The 19,258-nt window shown below is 35.9% G+C and overlaps 1 protein-coding gene across 4 annotated transcripts in view; it reads left to right on the top strand.

Moving 5' to 3' along the window:
* LOC149572385 (protein IQ-DOMAIN 5-like) overlaps positions 1–19,258 on the top strand; it is a 90,932-nt gene that overhangs the window by 33,565 nt on the left and 38,109 nt on the right. The gene's annotated exons all lie outside the window — the stretch shown is intronic.

Genomic DNA, 19,258 nt, shown 5'->3' with positions numbered 1-19,258 from the left:
CCAATAGACTGTTTGTGTAATGGTTTGCCAAGGAACCCTTGAAACATATGGCTAAATATGCATTGAATAATTGTTTTTGAAACATGGAAATAACACCATGAACATAAGTGCATCCATAAAAACAATGCATAAGAAAATATATCAACATTTCACAAGGGTTCTAAGACAACCCCCAATACATACAAGAACAAACAATCCACGTTCAAGTCACCACATGAGAGTTTGGACCATATCCATGAACCTCATGAGATGGGATGAGACCATTGCCACGGTTTCCAACTTAGGAGACAAGTCCCTTCTTGACTCCTTGGTTCGACCAACTGTTCTTTATGGCTCGGTGGTTTGGGGACCTTTTCTTCTTGCTTCCGATTGGGCCTCTATTGAGCGTGTTTAGACGTTACTTTTATGACATATCATTAGATGTCACAGACTCTCCCTCCACAACATTTTTTTGGCCAAGTTTAGAGCTCATCCTTTCAAACTTACAACCATTTTTGACTTGATTTGGTTTCTCCATCGGCTTCGAGGCTTTACGGATTCGGCTGTTGACTGACACAAATATTCTCATTTGGCATATTGTTTGTTTGTTATGGTTATGAGATCCGACACTAGCACTAGATCTTGTTGTTGGTATGCTTAGGCCACCTCTATCTTGAGTTCGATCGAGATTGAGATTGATTGTCTTCCTCCTTACTAGTTCTTGTTGGATGCTCCTGCTCACCTCCTTCCTTTACGTCAGGAGTTGAATGAGCATGTCATACAAGATATCTATAGACAATACATTATCACTACCTAATGTAATCCTTTTGGCGGATTAGGTCCGAAGATGGCCTTTTATGCTGAGCATTTTCTTGAGATTCAGAATGGTATTATTGTCCGACCTTATCTTTATCGACGCTGGAGTCATGCTTTGAGATTCTCTTTGGGCTCATTTAGAGTTGTCTCTTGCCACCTTCAGGTCTAGACTGATCACCATATGGTTAGAGAGGACTGTATCTATCGACTGTGTACTGAACTTTAGCAGAGGTGGAGACTGAGACTCACTTTATATTTCGCTGTCCTATCTACTATGAGATCAGAGACAAATTTTATTGCCTATTCAGAGATTGCTTTTCTCTTTTAGCATGCTTTAATTATATTGACCAGCGGTGCCTTGCACTTTACCTACGGGAGGCCCCTTAGCTCCGTGAACATACCTTGCTGTCACTCATACCCCAGGGCCATATTTTAGACCAGTTGATCACTACCTTTTTGTCTCCCCTATCTCCACTACGAGGTGCGAAAAGGCCATCCAACACTACTCACTCCAGATCCGTCCGACACTGCACTAGTCTTTCTAGGCAATGACACTCATCTAGTGGTTCTCGACAAGTATCTAAAACTCTGGATCATTCATGGTTATACCCTTTTGTGGCTGATTTCTTTGTTCCAAGGAAGGACCCTTAATCCTTACCTTGGTTTTTTTAGTTGCGTGTCTTGTTATGTTACTTCTCAAACACCGTTTGGTGCAACTACTTTGTTAGCTCTTTTGTTTGTATGCTCAATTGCATGAACCCTTGTGTTTTTGGTTGGACATTAATATTATCTTATCCTATCTTATCTTATCTACTTAGTTCAGTGTCTGGGTGATTTTGCATACAACTGATCATGTTGAGTGGCAATTTGGAAAACATCCTCCTTTTGGCCTTGTACTCATCTGCAACATTGGCCCAAAAATATTCAAGGTGAACCTTGCGTTGGCATTTCACACCACCCACCACTTTGATTTTATTGTGTAGATCATAGCCCAATCTCAGTGGGTAAAATGCTACACAATATAGGTGTAGCTTATTTGCTAATATTTCAATTACTTATAGACAGGTACACATTTCATCTTCATCACCTATGGCGACTAGGAAGTCAAGCCCTGATTTCTTCCTCCTTTTTGAATCTTGTCATATGGCATCAACTTCTTGGTGTCTTTTAGGAGTACCATCTTGTCAATTAGATACCTTAAAAATCTATATGGTTTTGAAGAAAACCCTAGCAATTGGATGTAGGAGAAGGTCAGGAACTAGATGAACCATGCTCCATACTTCTCTACCAACTTCATTGCGTTAGCTGAAAGCCTTGTATAGAAGTTGCCTTGCAAAGTTCTAATAATGGACATACAAAAAGACACCGTTGACCCTCATAAAGTCATCCTTAGTGTAGAGCTACAAGAAAGCATAACACTTATGCACTTTCACATGGCTTGGACCACTTCCTTTTGGCCCCTTGCACCTTAATCCTTCCTACTTCATCTTCTTGGCCAACATGTGTACCATATATGAGCTCATGTAGAACTTGCTTGATTGGTACAAGTTTATGAGTTGCTTGTCCAAATTATTACTGATCATTCCAACCCAATCTAGAGCATTGATCCCTTTTGTTACTTGCTCAATCAAATACCACATCCAAGGCTCGAACGTAAAGGACCGTGGAATGCCAAATATCCTGCATAACATCATAACCAAGTTAGTGTACTCTTGTTGAAGGTCCAACCAAACCAACTACTTGGGTAATTTAGAATGGTGAGGCTTGACCTTCCGTATTCATTTTTGGTTGATCACCCCCTCATAATTGTCAATCTCACATGTATAGACTTGAGTGCTTTCTCTTTCGACTTTAGTACCATTGACTTGTATGTTGGGATCCCAAAGGCTTTTAAAATTGTCAGAGGAGAGGTCAATTAGCACTGCTTCATTTGGGCTTTTGACTGTTCCGTCTTCTAGATTATAATGCCTCACACATTCCACAATCAATTTTGCATGCTAAATGGCCAACATAGATCGAGACACTGCTACAATCTCGTTCATGACTATGTAGTTGGCTAGGTTTGTGAAGCATGATCCTTGTAACTAAACATTCCTTAATTAAATTCTCTCATTTAAAGGGCACTCAAATTTGTGACATCCTTCTAGTCCAACGCTATCTTTGACTTTGGATAAAATCTTGTCTGCTCATTCTTGATCAACATTGATCTGGACAAACTCAATCCTATGGGTTTTGTCATTTTCCTTGCAAAACAAAATTACAAACATAAGAACATGCAAGGAATAAAAATTTAGATTAAATTTCTTTAATCATGGAACAATTTCTAACTTTGGAGAAGAATTTTTTGAAAATTTACTAAAAAACTTTTCCCCTCTAGAAAGAAGTTTTCTCTCTCCAATTTTTTTCTCTTCAGAATTCTCACACTTCTTCTTGAAAACTCACACCTCTTGATTAATCCTTCAATATCCTCAACTTTACTCTTGGCTTTGGAATTTTTTGATTTGCGAATAAAATAAGAAGTCCATTTCTTATATAGACATGTGACCCTCAACTTGCAAAATTGACATTGAGTTAGATTTAGGCAACTGCATTTAATTAGCGCTGAAGTTTCCATTTGATAATCATTATTCTTGAGTGCATTTTTGCAAAGGACTTCTAATTTTGATATTTTACTTAGTCGAGGAGCTTTAGTGTTATAGAGTACACATGAGCTATGCAAGAATTCTAAATGTCAAAAGAAATTCCTTGATATCTATATATTTGTGATCATGGGCGCATGTAACATCCAATTTTTCCCGGGTCTTAGTTAACAACTAACATATCAAAGAAATACAATTATTACTTCATTTTCATAGGAAGACAGTTATATTAGTTATGTTCATGTGAATGAGATTAACAGTTACAATTACTTAAATGGAAAACTTATAACTAACATCTGAAAACACCATCAATGAATTTACTATGGGAATTAATATCTACATATCATGAAATTCAAACCGAAAATCAATGTAGGGATGCTTCTGCAATCACTTAGATTAGTCCACAAATATCACTTAGGATCATTTGACGATTACCATCAAATACCACCATATCAAAATCAAATGACAATTACCATCAAATACCACTATATCAATATCAAATGATGATTACCTTCAAATACGACTATATCATTTAGGGCATCACATACCACTGTATCAATTAGGGCATCAATTATCATTGGATCATTTAGGGCATCAGATACCACTGTATAATTTAGGGCTTCAAATACCATTGTATCAATTACCATTGGATCATTTAGGGCATCGGATACCACTGTATCATTTAGGGCATCAGATACCATTGTATTATTTGGGGCGTCAATACCACTGTACCATTCCTTTCCTTCCGATTGCTTAAATGTGGCAATAACATAAGATTAGAAGATATGCTCATAATCATTATTCTTATAAATGAAAGATTGAAATAACCAATCCATCAGATAAATCTATCGCTTGCAAATAAATATATTCCACGTTCAGTTAGAAGATCAACCGATCTAACTGGTTGCCAATTATATTGACGATAATAGTTGCTTTCATTTAAAGAAATAACTGTAATGATGATACAACTCAATTAATCTTATCTTCTACTTGAATATACATCATAAATGTAAAAATACCTGTTTCCGACAAACATTTGAATGTATAGCTTATTTTTATTTGATACACGTCTTGACATCTTGTGGAGAGGAAAAGCATTGTCAGGGGCTTAACCACCCAACCACGGACCTTAAACTTATCCCAACACTTTCTTTATCTAGAAAAGCCCTCCCTACCCGGAATAGACATGGAACACCTTGTTAGCCATTGAGCATCCTAGTATCTAATCACACCACTTGACTTGCAACGGGAGAAAACAATAAGCATGATCATGCATGAGCTATTAAATAATTCCTTTTAAATATAATAAACATTGTTATGTCACATCTGATTCTGTTTCATGTTATTATAGATTCCTTTCTCTCACCTCTTCACCCTTTTCCTTGGCTATATAGCTAGGTGAGTCCCAAGTGTTTGAATCTCAGAGCAACCAGCTCTTTCTGTTGATCCTCAACTGATATAAGAATGTTACATGTTTTTCAGCAAATCACATTTTTGTGACCTGAGAATATAATCTTAAGACTTGTATAATAATTATCATTTGATTCTGACTTTCAACGGCATAAATAAAATATGATATCATGTCATTGATACTTGGCTTTTATTTATCATAAACAGCTCTATCTTAGAGATGGTCTATCTAATGATGTTTAAGCAAATGATTTGCATCATGATAGAAGACTGTATCTTACTGCTGTAATAAATTGGAATGCAGCGATATCTGAGAATAAAATACATTGTAAAGCTTGGAATATAAACACCACATAACTTGGTTAAATCTGGAAATAGAATGGTGTCTGTTGGGCGCTAATAATCAGCTTCTGCTAGGCACTAATCGTCTGCTGGGCACTATTAATCAGCCCCACCCTTCATGGAAGAAATGCAAACTCCAATGTGATTAACAATCACGTCTTCAGTAAATCATCAATGGCAATTCGTGGAAGAAATATGCAATGAATAACAATGGTAAATTTCAGAGATATCACACTGTATCTATAGAGGTATCTAGAATATAGGAAGAACACGGAAGCCAAAAGGAGCAAGTCGGATGCAGTAAAAAGAAATCGAAAAGTAACATGAATCTTGGTTAAACGTTATCGGCGAGCACCTTCACAAAAAGAACTCCGAATGCAATCTTAGTGTGATTGCAATCACGTATTCAGCAAGAGTATAGACGAAATGAAAATCATTGTGGTAGAAAATATGCAGGAAAAGAATGGAAGGAAATCTGCAGAAGGATATCTCGTGAGGAATGAGACTCAATGGTCTCTCACGACTTTCATAATATAAAGAGGTATTCAGAAGCCTCTTTGGCTTCCAAGAAGCCATAACTTATCAAGAAGAGACTTGGCTCTTGGACGCCAAATAAATATGCCAAGTGTTCAATCAGTTTCAAGTAAAGAATTGAATAAATAAGAAAAAGAATTTGGAAGTTTACAAATCAAAAGAATAATATAAACATATTTATTTACTTGCACGTAAATATATTTTATTAAGATGACACATATTAAATGCTTATCCAAGGTTGTACCTTATAAAATATGTATATCTAAATACATGTTTCATCTTGGAAGATTTGTTTTATCTTCTTGTACATGCATTTAAATTTACATATTAAATAGATAAAATCTTGTATAAGAATAATATTATGATGTCACCTTTAATTTATATTTAAGTGTACGCACATAAATATGTATTATAATGATGTGGTGGAAAAGTCAACCAAAAATCATTTGAGGTACACATTATTTTTAATTAAAATGATTAATGTTTTAAATGTTTATTTTATAGCTCATGTGGTTCCCTCAATTGTATCCTGATGTTCAAGTTGTTAGGTCCTCAACTATGGTGATTTCACGATTCATACCTATTTGCCCAGTGATGGTGATGCTCCTATGCCGAATTCTTTTTTGACAATGCTTCCACCCTTTCAACGTGCTTCCTACAAGGAAATTCTCCGCAGTTAAATCATATTACCATAACAAGTTATTTAATCACAAATAATCATAACTACTAACCACCTTTTTAATTTCATGAATTCATGATAAAATAATCAACTAATATGTTATCTTCACATGAAATTATAATGACTAACCATCTTACCATTTCGCAAGATTATAACAAATTTAACTATCAATTGACTTAATGTGAACCTCAACAGCTATATGAACATTTTAAATTAGATCAAAAATTGGGATGTAATAGCGCATTCTTAGCCTTGTGACAGATTCTCTTATGTGAGTGCAATTCCATGCCCTTAGCAAAATCACGCTTACGAGCACGTATTGAACATATAGGTGGACTTTTTCACCTCAATGCATTTTCTTGATATGATGAAAGTTGCACTCTAAGAACACTTGGAACCCCAATCACAGATTTTTACTTTGCAACACTCCCATGGCTATGGTGATTTTGTGCTCAGGGATATCTACAGCTATATGATGGAGCTTTTCCATTTTCGAAGCATTCTCATTTACTATATATGGTTCCCTCTGAGTCCTTGGCACTCATAGTCTTTTCTCATGGTGAAATGAGGGGTTTTAGCAAGGTGAGCACATTTGATGTCTGTGTGTGGATTTCAATTTTCCAAAATAATTTCTTAGCACTCATGTTTGAGCTTTTATAGGTGCAGTCTAGACAATAAAAATGATTTTTTCATAATTTCCTACTCTTCGTGTCACTTGTGATTCCATGCTACTAGGCACAATTACACTTCAAAGGAGAATTTTCACATTCATAAACATTCCGGTTGCCATGAAATGGTGTCATTGAGTGCAAACAAGACCTTGCAAATGATTTTGGTGTTTTTGAAAATTTCTTGGCTTTGTCAAATATGTGCTACTAGGTGTAATTCGAATATGATGCCAAATTCTTGGGCCTTTGAATATTGCCTTGATCACAGACTCGACATTGGAGACAAGGTTTCTCCAACACTTCTAGTCTGCATTTATTGGTGTATGATAATAGATGAGGATTTTGTAACATTTGAGAAACAACACCCACAAACACATTAAGCTTTCGAATAGACTTCGAAGTTTTGAAACATTCCTTGCTTCTCTTCGATTAGCAGCCATGGGGGTTCTTTGAGTACATAAGTGTTTTTATATGACTACACTATTGGATGCAAATTTGATTTTGTGTATAATGGTCATCGACATTAATCAATTATGGTGAAGAATATTTTTGATTTTCAAACCTTCCTTGTTTGTTTGATTTTGTGTTCCTAAATTTTTAAACATAGTCATTTTGCTATTCCTTCATGCAATGATAATCAATGCTTGACCATTTTCTCACATCTTTACATTTTTCAGCATTGATGAAATGAAATCAAGGAACCCTCCCATGCTTGGTAAACTTTCATGCTTTTCCATGCTTCCCTATTTCTGAATTCTATTTAGAGACGTTTATTAGGCTTGAACTATTCTCCATGTTTTTCCCTTTGGGATGCTTTTCATTTCCTTTTCACTTTCTCAGATACTTTTCCAGTGCCTTTTTTGATCAAACAACCTAAAATTCAGTTGATTCATTCTAGACAGGCTTTGAGTTTGACCTCAAAAAATTTATCCAAAAACATAAAAATGCCTTGAAAACTAAAATCCCAAGAGGTAAGAAACAACTCTTCAATCTAGACTTTGCAAAATTCATTGCTTCTCACTCAGAACTTGAGAGGGTTTAGGAGACTGATGCTAGAACTATCAAGAAAACAAAGCCAAAAGGGAGCAAGCAAACCAAAAAGCAAGGGGTCCCGATTGGCGATGTATTAAAAGGTCACAACAAGACCCTATTATTAATTGGAGTTTCTCTCGTCTTGCCCTAACCCTAATTAGGGTTAAGGTGGTAAAATCTAGGTCGTTTATTTTGTTTCAAATTAAGGTCGCACCTTCTCATTTGTAATGGATAAGACTAGAAAGATTCATAGATAAATAGGTAGATAGTTAGCTCTTTTCTTCTTAAAGTAGAAGTAGAGTAGAAGGGAAAGATATTGTTGTAAAGTCTTAGGGAAATAAAAAGAGTTTTCTTTGAAGATATAGTGGATTCATGTTTATTTCAACTCATTGCATTGTGTCTTTCTAATTTCTTAATTGTTAGATAAAGTACTTCAATTTCAATGGAAAATGTAATGGTGTTTGATGACTTTCTAGGCCTTTTAGTTTTGGTAGTTTGCCGATTTTAAGTTCTCATGTAAAATTAGCCTAAGCCCCCTTTTTATGGATGCTTGGTTATTGGGAGTTTGTCTACTGGAGTAGTATCCATTGATATCATTGCCCTTAGGAGTAGATTTAGATCCTTCGAACCCCTTCCCCTTTAATTTTAGTTGATTTCAATTGTGTCTATTTGAAGAAGCATTACAAGATTGCAATATTAGATGAAATTCCAACCAATATCACTATAGAGGTGAAGAACGATTCAAACGTAAGGCCTCTTAGATTACCAGCATATCACAACAACCTTTGAGCTTATCCATAAATTAAAGGTACCTTGGAATCACATGTATGATCTTTCACCATCTTAGCATACATTAGATTTTGTCCATGAGAGGATAAGATACCTTTATATATTATCTTGTGTTGGTGTGGTCATAAAACACACATCAACATGATGGAGACTATGTATTTTGCATCACCCAGTAAAATGTTACTCCTAACTATTTCCTTCACCCTCCTTTGCTTTGTCTTGGAATTGGCACATTCATTACATTCTACTATCATGACCATTTCCTGGAATGCCTCTTATAACTCAATTATCCTCTCCAAGTAAATGAAATAGGATGCTTCTATAGTCTCAATAGGTTTCAAGAACTCCTTAGAGAATCTTTTGAAGAGTTAATGTTGAGTGTGGTGGTTGTAGATATTATCTACACATCTCCAGCATATTGGTCACTACTTTGATCCACTCAATCATTCCCATGTCCTTGAGTGCAAATATTCATAACATGCACAAAAAAAGGAGTTGATAAAATATGCCTATAAGCTGCTTAAACTAATTTCCTTGTGGCTTTGCACACATGGATTGCATTTATCACTAATTGGACCACATTTTGTGGTCCAACCTCCTCAAGAGAATGCTTGAGGATCAGATATTGACAATCAGCACTATTGTAATGCCTTGTAAAATTAACTGCTTTAAAATATGGGCTCTTTGTACATGTAAGCATGATATTGATGAGTGGACAATGCCTAATGTTTTTCCACCCATACATGCCTATATTGCATCCACTTTTGACCCAACATTCCTTAATTGTCTTGAGCAACATATTTATCTCTGAATAGTTTAATTTCCAAGATCACGGTCCTCTATTTTGTCTCCCTTTTGGCCCATATGATGGTCCTCCCCTAGCCATGATCAACATCATCTACTAATGATAAGGAGATTGAGCTACATGAAATAGAATGCCATTGGAAAACAAGAATTTGGTAATGGCATCATCTATATCATCCTTCAACTGCTCATTGAATAAAACAAATATAAGGTTATGATCATCACTTGTGAATTTGCATTTCTGCCTAGCCTTTCTTGCATAGACTCCTAAGTAGAACTTGACATCTTTGTTACTCTTCTTTGCAAAGTACGGCTAGAATCTTGTAGCATCATGAGACAAAATAGTAGGCACATGTATAGCTACATTATCATCAGAGACATTGCATAGCTTAAGCCTTGTATATCTCAACTATGTACTTCTAGTTTTCTGGTCTCCCAAACGATCACATGCTTCCACGCCTTTTTCTCTAGTATGAAGGAGGTGGATGATACCTCTACTAGTGCTGCCATAAAATTCTAGCGCAAACCATTTTTCTATCTACATAGATGCACACACATATGAAACTATTTACATATACCCATGGTACCGAAAACTGTTGGGAAATCGTTTTTGCCAAATTTGGGAATCCAAATCCGAACCTGAATATGTATTAGTTGTAGGATCAACAACTAAGATTTTATACGATAATTACAATGAAAATGTCGAAGGTGCCAAGTCTCAGCTATAAAATGACAAAAACAAAGAAAATATATCACTGTCCCTAATCAATAGATGCAATTGGTGGGTTGTATCAAAATCGAAGCTCAAGTTAAGTCAGTACTAGTAGAAAGGGCTTTCTTAGGCAATAGAACCCCAAGTCCTCAGGTCTCAAAACATTATGGGTGGGGATGGGGGTACAAAGGCAGGGGACAGGGGCACTAGAACATAAAACACAATAATTTTAAAATTTTGTAAGTTCACAATTCTTGAAGTTTCAACCTAGTTTGACAAATTTGAAGATAAAATTTAAATTTCAATGGTGAATCTAAATAACAATATGAACAATGAATAAAAATCCCCGGCCCTTTTTTTGTGAATATGTTACTTTTGTATTTTAATTTAATAGAGAAGGGACTATTCATCAAAAAAAAAAAAAAAAACATTGCAATGAATCTAGTATGCACTTGCAGCCATGTCTTTGAAATTATAATTATAATTAAAATTTGAAAATGGAACTTGAAAAAACACTGTTCCATGGGACACGTTTGCTCCACCCCCCCACCCCCCCCATCTGAAAAAAATTCACATCCTCTGTATGGAGACATTTCCAATACATGGGGACTTGGAGTAAATGCCCCCCCAAAACATCGCCTTTGCTACCTCTGCTAGAGATGTCACCAGATCACTTGCTACACCAAACATGCCATTAAAATAGTGATTACTACCTTTAACTTTGTGATTTTTTTTGCCTATCTTTTGGCCTTTGTAGAGATGTGATATTGCAAATTTTGCGTTGAAGATTTCAATTTAACTCAGTTTGTGTATCAATGCCCCACCCACCAATGCCATTTTGTTGCCGACTTGCCGTCCTCTTGTTGTACCCAAACTTAGGCCCTTGATCCCTCCATCTCTAAAATCCATCCCCTCATTGCTGCATCCCCTAGTCAGGGAAGTCTGTGGAACTACAGAAAAAACAGTCATAGAATCCTAGGCCAAGCCTGAAAAATCCTTCCAAATTGGTGTAGAACCTTGCTACTCCCTCTTCTTCTTACTCCTCAACCCCTTTGCTCTTGCAACATTTCATTCACACTCTTGTTCCTCTTCAACCTAGCTGTTGAAATTGTGAGTGAATTCATATGAGGATTTAACAGTGATTTATAGACTTTAGAGGGAATGGGTGGTCCACTAGCCATTAGGTTTCAACCTTGGGCGATCAAGCAAAAAATAAATTTTAATTTTGTACCTTTTTTCTGACCTAAGACGCAAGTCTTTTGTGTGTCCCTAGAATGGGTTGTGGGATGCTTGGTCATCCTTGGGACCCATCATCCCAAATACATCGCTAGAGTCCTAGTGGTAATGGCAGTTCTACGAGGGTATGAACCTTCCTTGACCCCTCATCTTGGACACCCCCCTGTCTCTGAAATGACAAGGATTTCTTTTGTTTTTTTGGGGGGTGGGTCCCCATGTTTATGTGAATATACCTGATTTTAACTTTGCAGACCTGATTTTGATTTTTTATATGTTTGAAGTGGTTATGAAGAGAATGCAGTTATTGTTTAGGTGTACTCATCCAAAATGGTGGTAGCAGAAGCTTATATTTGGAGTTAGGGATCGGCCAAAATCAAATTTCATTTTGTTTTCTAGTTTTATTGAAGTCAGTTACGACTGATTGTTGTAGCACAGCCAAATCCTTTGTAGAAGATGAAATCACAGTAGACAATCTTTGCGAGTGCGATGAGTTGTTCGCTAACTAACTTGTCACCAGATAAATGAAAAATTGTGCAGCTATTGTTCATGAAATAATTGCTAAAACCCACGAGTTTTTTCTCTATATCCATTGAAAAATTGTCTCAGCACAATATAAAAGTGAATCATTTTGAAATGTCTTTTTTTAAAAGGCTTTTAGTGATAGATGACACAATGATGGCAAGAAAATGTTAAGATTGAGAAGTGGAGAATCAAGACTACTAGCTGGAGCAAAGGATTTCTATGGTGATGTCTATGAAGACATTAGCACTCTATTTTCTTTTTTCTATCTTTGGATTAAAGCACTATTTTTTTGGCATTTTGATTTGGGAAACTCACAAATGTTTGCTGTTGCCACAATTTTTCATATTAATTAAATCTTGTTAGCATGGTGATATTTTAAATAAAATTCACCAACAATATTATACTTTATATTTAATTTTTTTACAGATTTTGAAATAATTAATTAATTAATTTAATTATTGTTTATCATGTGAATTAAGTTTTTCTTTTTTTTGTTTATTTTATTTCATTTATTAATTAAAAAGTTTGTCTTCAAATATGAGTTATATAAATAATTTTTATGCCATTGAAGTAATATTATTTTGGTGAGAGGGAAGCATTTAGCAAATGGATGCATATTCATTTGGTACTATGGTCAGATGACAAACTTACTTTTTTTTTTCCCCAACAACATGGTTGTAAACATTTAAGTTTCGTGATCAGCATGTTTTATGTTCAGGCATTAGCTAGACAAGGATGAAAGTAATTTAAATTTATACATCCAAATGATTTTATTTTAGAGAATAATTTGACAAAGGCTTTGCATTTTCCTCTTATTGGTAGGCACTCCCTTCATTAATATTGCTTGTTCAATATCCTTTTTGGAAGATTTTAATTGAATAATGTACAAGGATAGAGGATCGTGTGAAGATAGCATTGACTATTGGGAAATGTGTCTCTTACCCCCCAAGACATGTCTCCAGTACTGGAGAATTCCTTGGAATGTCTTGACACATAGGGTTCTACTGGCTGTCATCTCCAAAGACTTCCGAGCAGAAATTGAGGTCTCCTGCCAATAAACAAAACTAGGGCAAAATATTATAGACAAAAAAGGATGGCAAACAGAAAAAGACCTACAGAAAAGGAAAGTCGAAGGGAAATAACTAATAAGCAGACAGTGCTGCAAGAAAACAAATTTCTTATGCAAAGTTACGGTGATCAGATCTACTGATAGTGTAGACTTTCTGAGAGAGACATAAACAGTTGACTGGTTTTTGGTTATTATAATGCTCTAAAGAGATATTGCCTTTACTATTTAGCCAACTATTTTGAGGGGGATCAACACCTATATTATCATACTCTCATTGAACTTGACTGGCGATGGTAGTAGAAGCACAGGCAATTTTTTTTGTTTTTATCAATATAAGGTTAATGTTAAACTTTACCTCTGTTCTTGTTTTCAAAGTTCATTGTCATGGTATTTTCTGGAGTTTATTAAATTATATTAAAAATTGGTGTCTCCAAGGAACTCCCCTCCTATTTTTGAAAATTAGTTTTGCCAGTACTGCTACTGGTCTTTGACGTCTCCAAGTATCCCCATCTCTTGGTAGCTTTGAAAAATAGTGATCAATAACAATTCTATTCAACTTGTGTCAGACCAAGATGCAAGTATGTGTCTTTGACAAATGTCCCATTCCAGTTTCTCTATTTTTTACATAAAATATCAATGGTATTATCTTCGAGGTTTTCTGGGCCTGCCAATTATTGCCCAGTCTGAGTTTTACAAGCATGAATGAAAAACTGTGTTCCCCGGCAGGTCCGCAGGACGGAGGAATGGGTATGGGACATGCCCCAGCCGTCCCCAGTTTTTCAAAATTGACAGGAAATGTCCCGGGGACGTCTGAGAAATTTTTTGGGGACATATGGACATCCCTGGGATGGAAGGGGACATCACAGATGTCCCTCGACCGTCCCAGGGACGGCCGTCTGTCCCCAATGTTTTGCAAGTCAAAACAAAAAAATTGGGGGAGATGGAGCTTTGAAGAAGAGATGGAGTTTTATGCTTTTCTGATTTTGGGGGGTTTTGTATTTTTCCTTTTCTGTGTGGTTTGGGAAACAAAATACAATGTCGGGAAAATAAATAACCAAAATGCAAAAACAACTAATTCTAAAACTAGACACCAAACTGATTTCAAATCTGTTTTATTTAAAAGTTCCCAAGTTGTACATAGCCATAACAGGTATTATAGGCAGCTGGGGAATAACATCAACTAATTTTGGTTTCCTTGCAATGTCCCAAATCTGAAATCTTCACCAATATGCTTAAACACACCCTCCAACTGATTTTGAGAAGCAAACAAACTTATACAGCTGAAGAATTGTAGCTACAGGTTGATGTGGGGCTGGCATTTGTGAGTATGACCCTCTGGGACCTCTGCACTGTATTGCTGACTACTAAACACACCCTCCAACTGCTTTTGAAAATAAAACTAACTTGCAAGGATGAAGAATTGTAGCTGCAAGCTGATGTACGGCTAGTATTTGTGTGTATGACCCTCAGTGACCCTTGCGCTGTATTTGTTGACTGCTAAATGTTTTGAATTCTGCCTAGATCAATGGAAGTAGTGATCAGATCTTCAATTCTAACGGCTCATGTCCAAGCAGGGTCTGAAATATAATGCATTCCCGAGTGGTAGGCTGGCTCCAGGACCCAATGACAGCTGGAAAATCATAATCCTTAATCTGGTCTGCAAATCTGTCATTAACTTTCCTGATCTGCAAATCTGATTTCTAATTAAAAATTCTCATAATTTGATTACCACTGCAAGAAATGGTCTGATCTGTGCAAGTGAAAACCCTTGGATGATATTTCAAACCTGTAGGTCTTCAATCTTCTAAGAGATGTCATTCTAACAGGATGAAAAGGCTGAAACTCTTCTTCAGAACTCCCATCTCCCCAAAATGTGTTTTTGGAAATAATGTTAAGGTTAATGTTAATGGTGTATGTTAAGGCTTTATAATGTTTAAATGACAATGTACATGCTTTGTGCCTAGTTTCATATGAATGACATGTATATTTGCAAATTTCAGTGTATATTTTAAAATTCTCCCTCCGCACCCAACCCCCGTCCCCAAAATCGGTAAATTTTTTTGCTGTCCTGGAAACCCGTCCCGCCATCCCCAGCCATCCCTGTCGCAGAAACTTGGGAGAACATAGTGAAATAATGATTTTTTCCTGCCTCTGATGTTCTTGATTGATGTGCAGCCCACCATGCTGTTTTAACTTTTCATGCAGTTAGATCTTATGAATGATGGAAGATGTGATTTATGATTAGATTTTGTCTCAGATTTCTTTTGTATTATTTTGTACATTGTCAAAGGAGTTGAGAAATTCAAATGGGTTACTTGAATTCAAAGTCTCTGCCACACTTTGATTTCCAGAAGAACCCCAAGTGGCAGTCATACTTCTACAACCTTTAATTCTTTGTTGAATTTAAAGTTCAATCTCTTCACTTTTGCTACTCACTGTTGTTGGTGGTTCAAAATTTAAAATAGAGTTGTAAGTGCAAACATTGAACAAAAATAAACAGAAACCCTTTCCAAGTGTTTGGAACCTTAAGAAAACCCCCAAAAATGCAAGAGAATTTGGAAAAATGAATAACGGATGTTAAATTTACCTCAATAACTCAGATTGATGCTTTTTTATCTTCTTTCTGTTGCTATTCTTTTCCTGTCTGCTGCTCTTTCTCTTTCTTTCTTGTTTCTTTTTAACAATTTGGAAAATGCCAAAAAGAGTTTGCCTTTTTTTGAAGTTGTTTTATGGCTGTTTTAGATGGGTTTAAAGGGGGTGTTGGGGTTCTTGTGGGCCCATCCATTCATTTTTCCCCAAAAGTTGAGTTCTAGGAAAAAAGGAAGTACTGGAAATGCTTCTTATTTTTTTTTCCAAAAAAGGGACAGGGTGGGGATGCTCCTAGTTATCCCCATGTCCCCAAAATGTCCTCTTTTAGGGACAGTTATTTCTGGTGGGAGATGCGTGCAATGATGTCTATATATGCAGTTTCATTTGGCAGAAGGGGTTGTTGATGGCCAGTTGAAGCAATATTATAGAGAAAGTTGTTGCATGCCTTTGTTCTTTGATTAGTCTAGACTCTAGGTTTTCAATTGCTGTATGCCCTTATTTCTCTTACTGTCAATATAGAATAAAGACACCAAGCTCTTGTGCTATGCTCTCTGATTCTACCACATCGCCAATCTTAAAACTTAATAATCTCCCCCTCATTAGTTTTGTTTTAGATGTTCCTCTAGCATACATAATCAGTGGTCTATAAGACTTGCAATTCCTAAAAGAAGAAATATTTGTAATTACATTTGAAGGGTTATGTATTGCTGTTAAATCTTGGAAGTATGTATGAAGTGAGCTTTTGAAATGCAAACACCATTTTGGATAGTATAATGCTTATCATTTGATTGCATATGGATTTTGCCTATATGCTGAGAAAGTTTGCATTGTCTTGATTTTGGCCTAGTCCTGCACAGCCTAAATTTAAAAAAGATTAGCCTTCCTTAAGCATTGGCTCAGCTCTGTCCATTTTTTGATCACAAGTGCTAGTCTGACACCTCCAATTGGCTTTCATTGGGCCTAGGCCTTGGCTTGTCCTTTAGAATTGATGGAGCTACAACATTGAGAGCTAGCATATGCCATACACCTTACTTAGGCAACAACTTCCATTTTTTCTTATCAGTCAAATACTTCACACGTATATCCTTCTTCATTTGATTTGTAACAACCTACGAGCCATTTTGGCTCTGTTCCATTTGGTTAAATGTTGAAGATTGAGATAACGAACATGTTGTCATGCTTCAAAATGCTACTTTTTTTGCACAAGGTGTGCAAATTAATTGTGATAGGTTCAGCTAGTTTTTACAAACCACCTTGCCCAATGATTAGGGGATCCATTCTATATTGCTTGAGATCAGTCACAATATACTTCTTTCCACAAAATTTCATAGGTTTTTTGTTTTGTCAGCTGCTAGATAATAGATTTTTGTTAGCAGATAACAGATTTTTGTTCTTTTTTCAACACTTAAGATTCATTTATGCTCATTTTAAGAGAGAAGCAGCAGAATCAGTGGCAGATGTAGTTGTACAAGAGGAGGCAAAAGGCAAGGCTGAGGATTAAGTTGGGGCTTAATTGGATGTGTTCCCCATGATATTTTGAGGAGGATATTCTTCCTCAATCAAAATCATTAGCATGCACTTATAAGTTTTGCCTATAGAAGAAACTTGTAAAATTTGAATATGGATTTGTAATTTATGATCATATGACAGTATGATGTATGAATTTATGTTTTTCATTGTTGAATGACTGGAAAACTATCTGTCAGTTCTCTTAGTCCAGTCTTATGCATTTTTTTTGTATTGAAGAATTATGCACGTTTTTAAATTAATTTTGGAAATATATTTTTCTGTGTTCAAATTTTTTGGCAAGTTTTTGCAAAACTAAGTTCAAGTCATATTTTGATATGTCAAATCCAAGTATTTTATCACTATGTAAAAAAAATATGTTTTAAAGGTTGGTGGCAAATCATTGATGACCGGAGAATTTAAGTAATCTTCATCTATCAGTTTAAACTTTATATATAAGAGAGAGTTGATTCCTTAGGTTTTTCATCCTAAGTAGATGCTTTGATAGTGACCTATTCTTACTCAACTTAGTTAAGAGCTGTAGATTTTTAAAATATACTACTACTTTTTTAACTTTTTTTTTTCCACTCTTTTTGAAAGATCTTGGAAGTTACACTCTGAAGTCTGAACTTTTGGGATTAAGTCATTAGAAATGAACAATTTTAACAAGGTTTCCTCATGATTCTTATAACAAACTGCAAGATTCAAAGCTGTTTTGGTTTATGTTTTTAGAATTATTCTATAGCAATTCTTATACTAATGAATGGCAAGTATTTTGTGATTCTAGATGTCAAAGTGCCTTTGATTAAAATAAACAATCCATAGCAGAAATCTTTAATAAGGGAAATTATTGAAGTTGGCCTTAGCAGACCCTTTTATGGGCTCAATAGGCCTTTTTGATAAGTCTGCACTCTGGGAAACTTCAGAAGTTTGCCCCTTTCCATAAAATTGCCATCAGCATGTCAGTCTTAGCAAAATTTTCACTAGGCTGGCCTCGGCAAAAATTTCATTAGGTCGGCCCTCGATATAACAGTGTCAGCAATCCAGTTGGCCTCTTGATAGACATCAGTTGGCCTGATAGATATCAGGATAGTCAGCTCTCTAGAAAATAAAAGTTAGTCCCATTGAGTTAGTCAGCTTCTTCTTTAGTGTTCGTCCTCTGACCTGATATCAGTGATAGAAGATTTCTCCTTTACTCTCTTTAAATCTTCTTCTCAAGCAACATGCCTTTTCCAATGACCTCCTCAGATTGAATGCATGGAGTGTTAGGAGAAGTGTGGTTTCGATTTATTCTTGAATAATGAAGCTGCAACTTAGCTGTAATTTACTTGTCAGACGTAACTTATATGGTGTAATTATGTTATTAACATAAGCAATAAGTTGTCAAACATGAGATATTTTCCACAACAAGTGAAATTGTGATATTCCTACTAGGATTTAATTGTGTAGTTTTTGAATCAAATTCATTGACCCATGTTTCACAAGTAGTGGTTAATAAGAACCCATCTTTCATGAGAATGAATGGAACACTAAAAACTCATAGCATCTAGGTGATGCTCTTAGAGGTGAAGCACATTACTTGGGAGGTCACCCATCCTAGTACGACTCTAGCTCAAGCTAGGTTAACAACAAGTTTTCCTCCAACGTGAGCCCACTTTGCTTGCAACCATTTGCAAAACCTTGGCAAGTATTATGCCTTATGAACCATTCATTATAAAACCCCTTAAGCTCATCAATTGACATGAAAAATATCTCCTCCATTGATAAGCTTAAGAGGTTTTATAATGAATGGTTCATAAGGAACAACATTTGCTAAAGGTTTTCCAAATGGGGTCGCAACAAAAGTGGGCTTCATTCCATTAAGTGTGTGCTTGAGCTGAAGTAGTACAAGGATGGGTGACCTTCTGGAAGTCTTGGTGCTTCTCCTCTATG

Source organism: Cupressus sempervirens, chromosome 2, assembly GCF_028749045.1.
Source record: "Cupressus sempervirens isolate cs-2001-9-10 chromosome 2, ASM2874904v1, whole genome shotgun sequence".
Lineage (NCBI taxonomy): Eukaryota > Viridiplantae > Streptophyta > Pinopsida > Cupressales > Cupressaceae > Cupressus > Cupressus sempervirens.
Note: the sequence above shows the minus strand (reverse complement) of the source record. Positions and strands in the feature narration are given on the sequence as shown.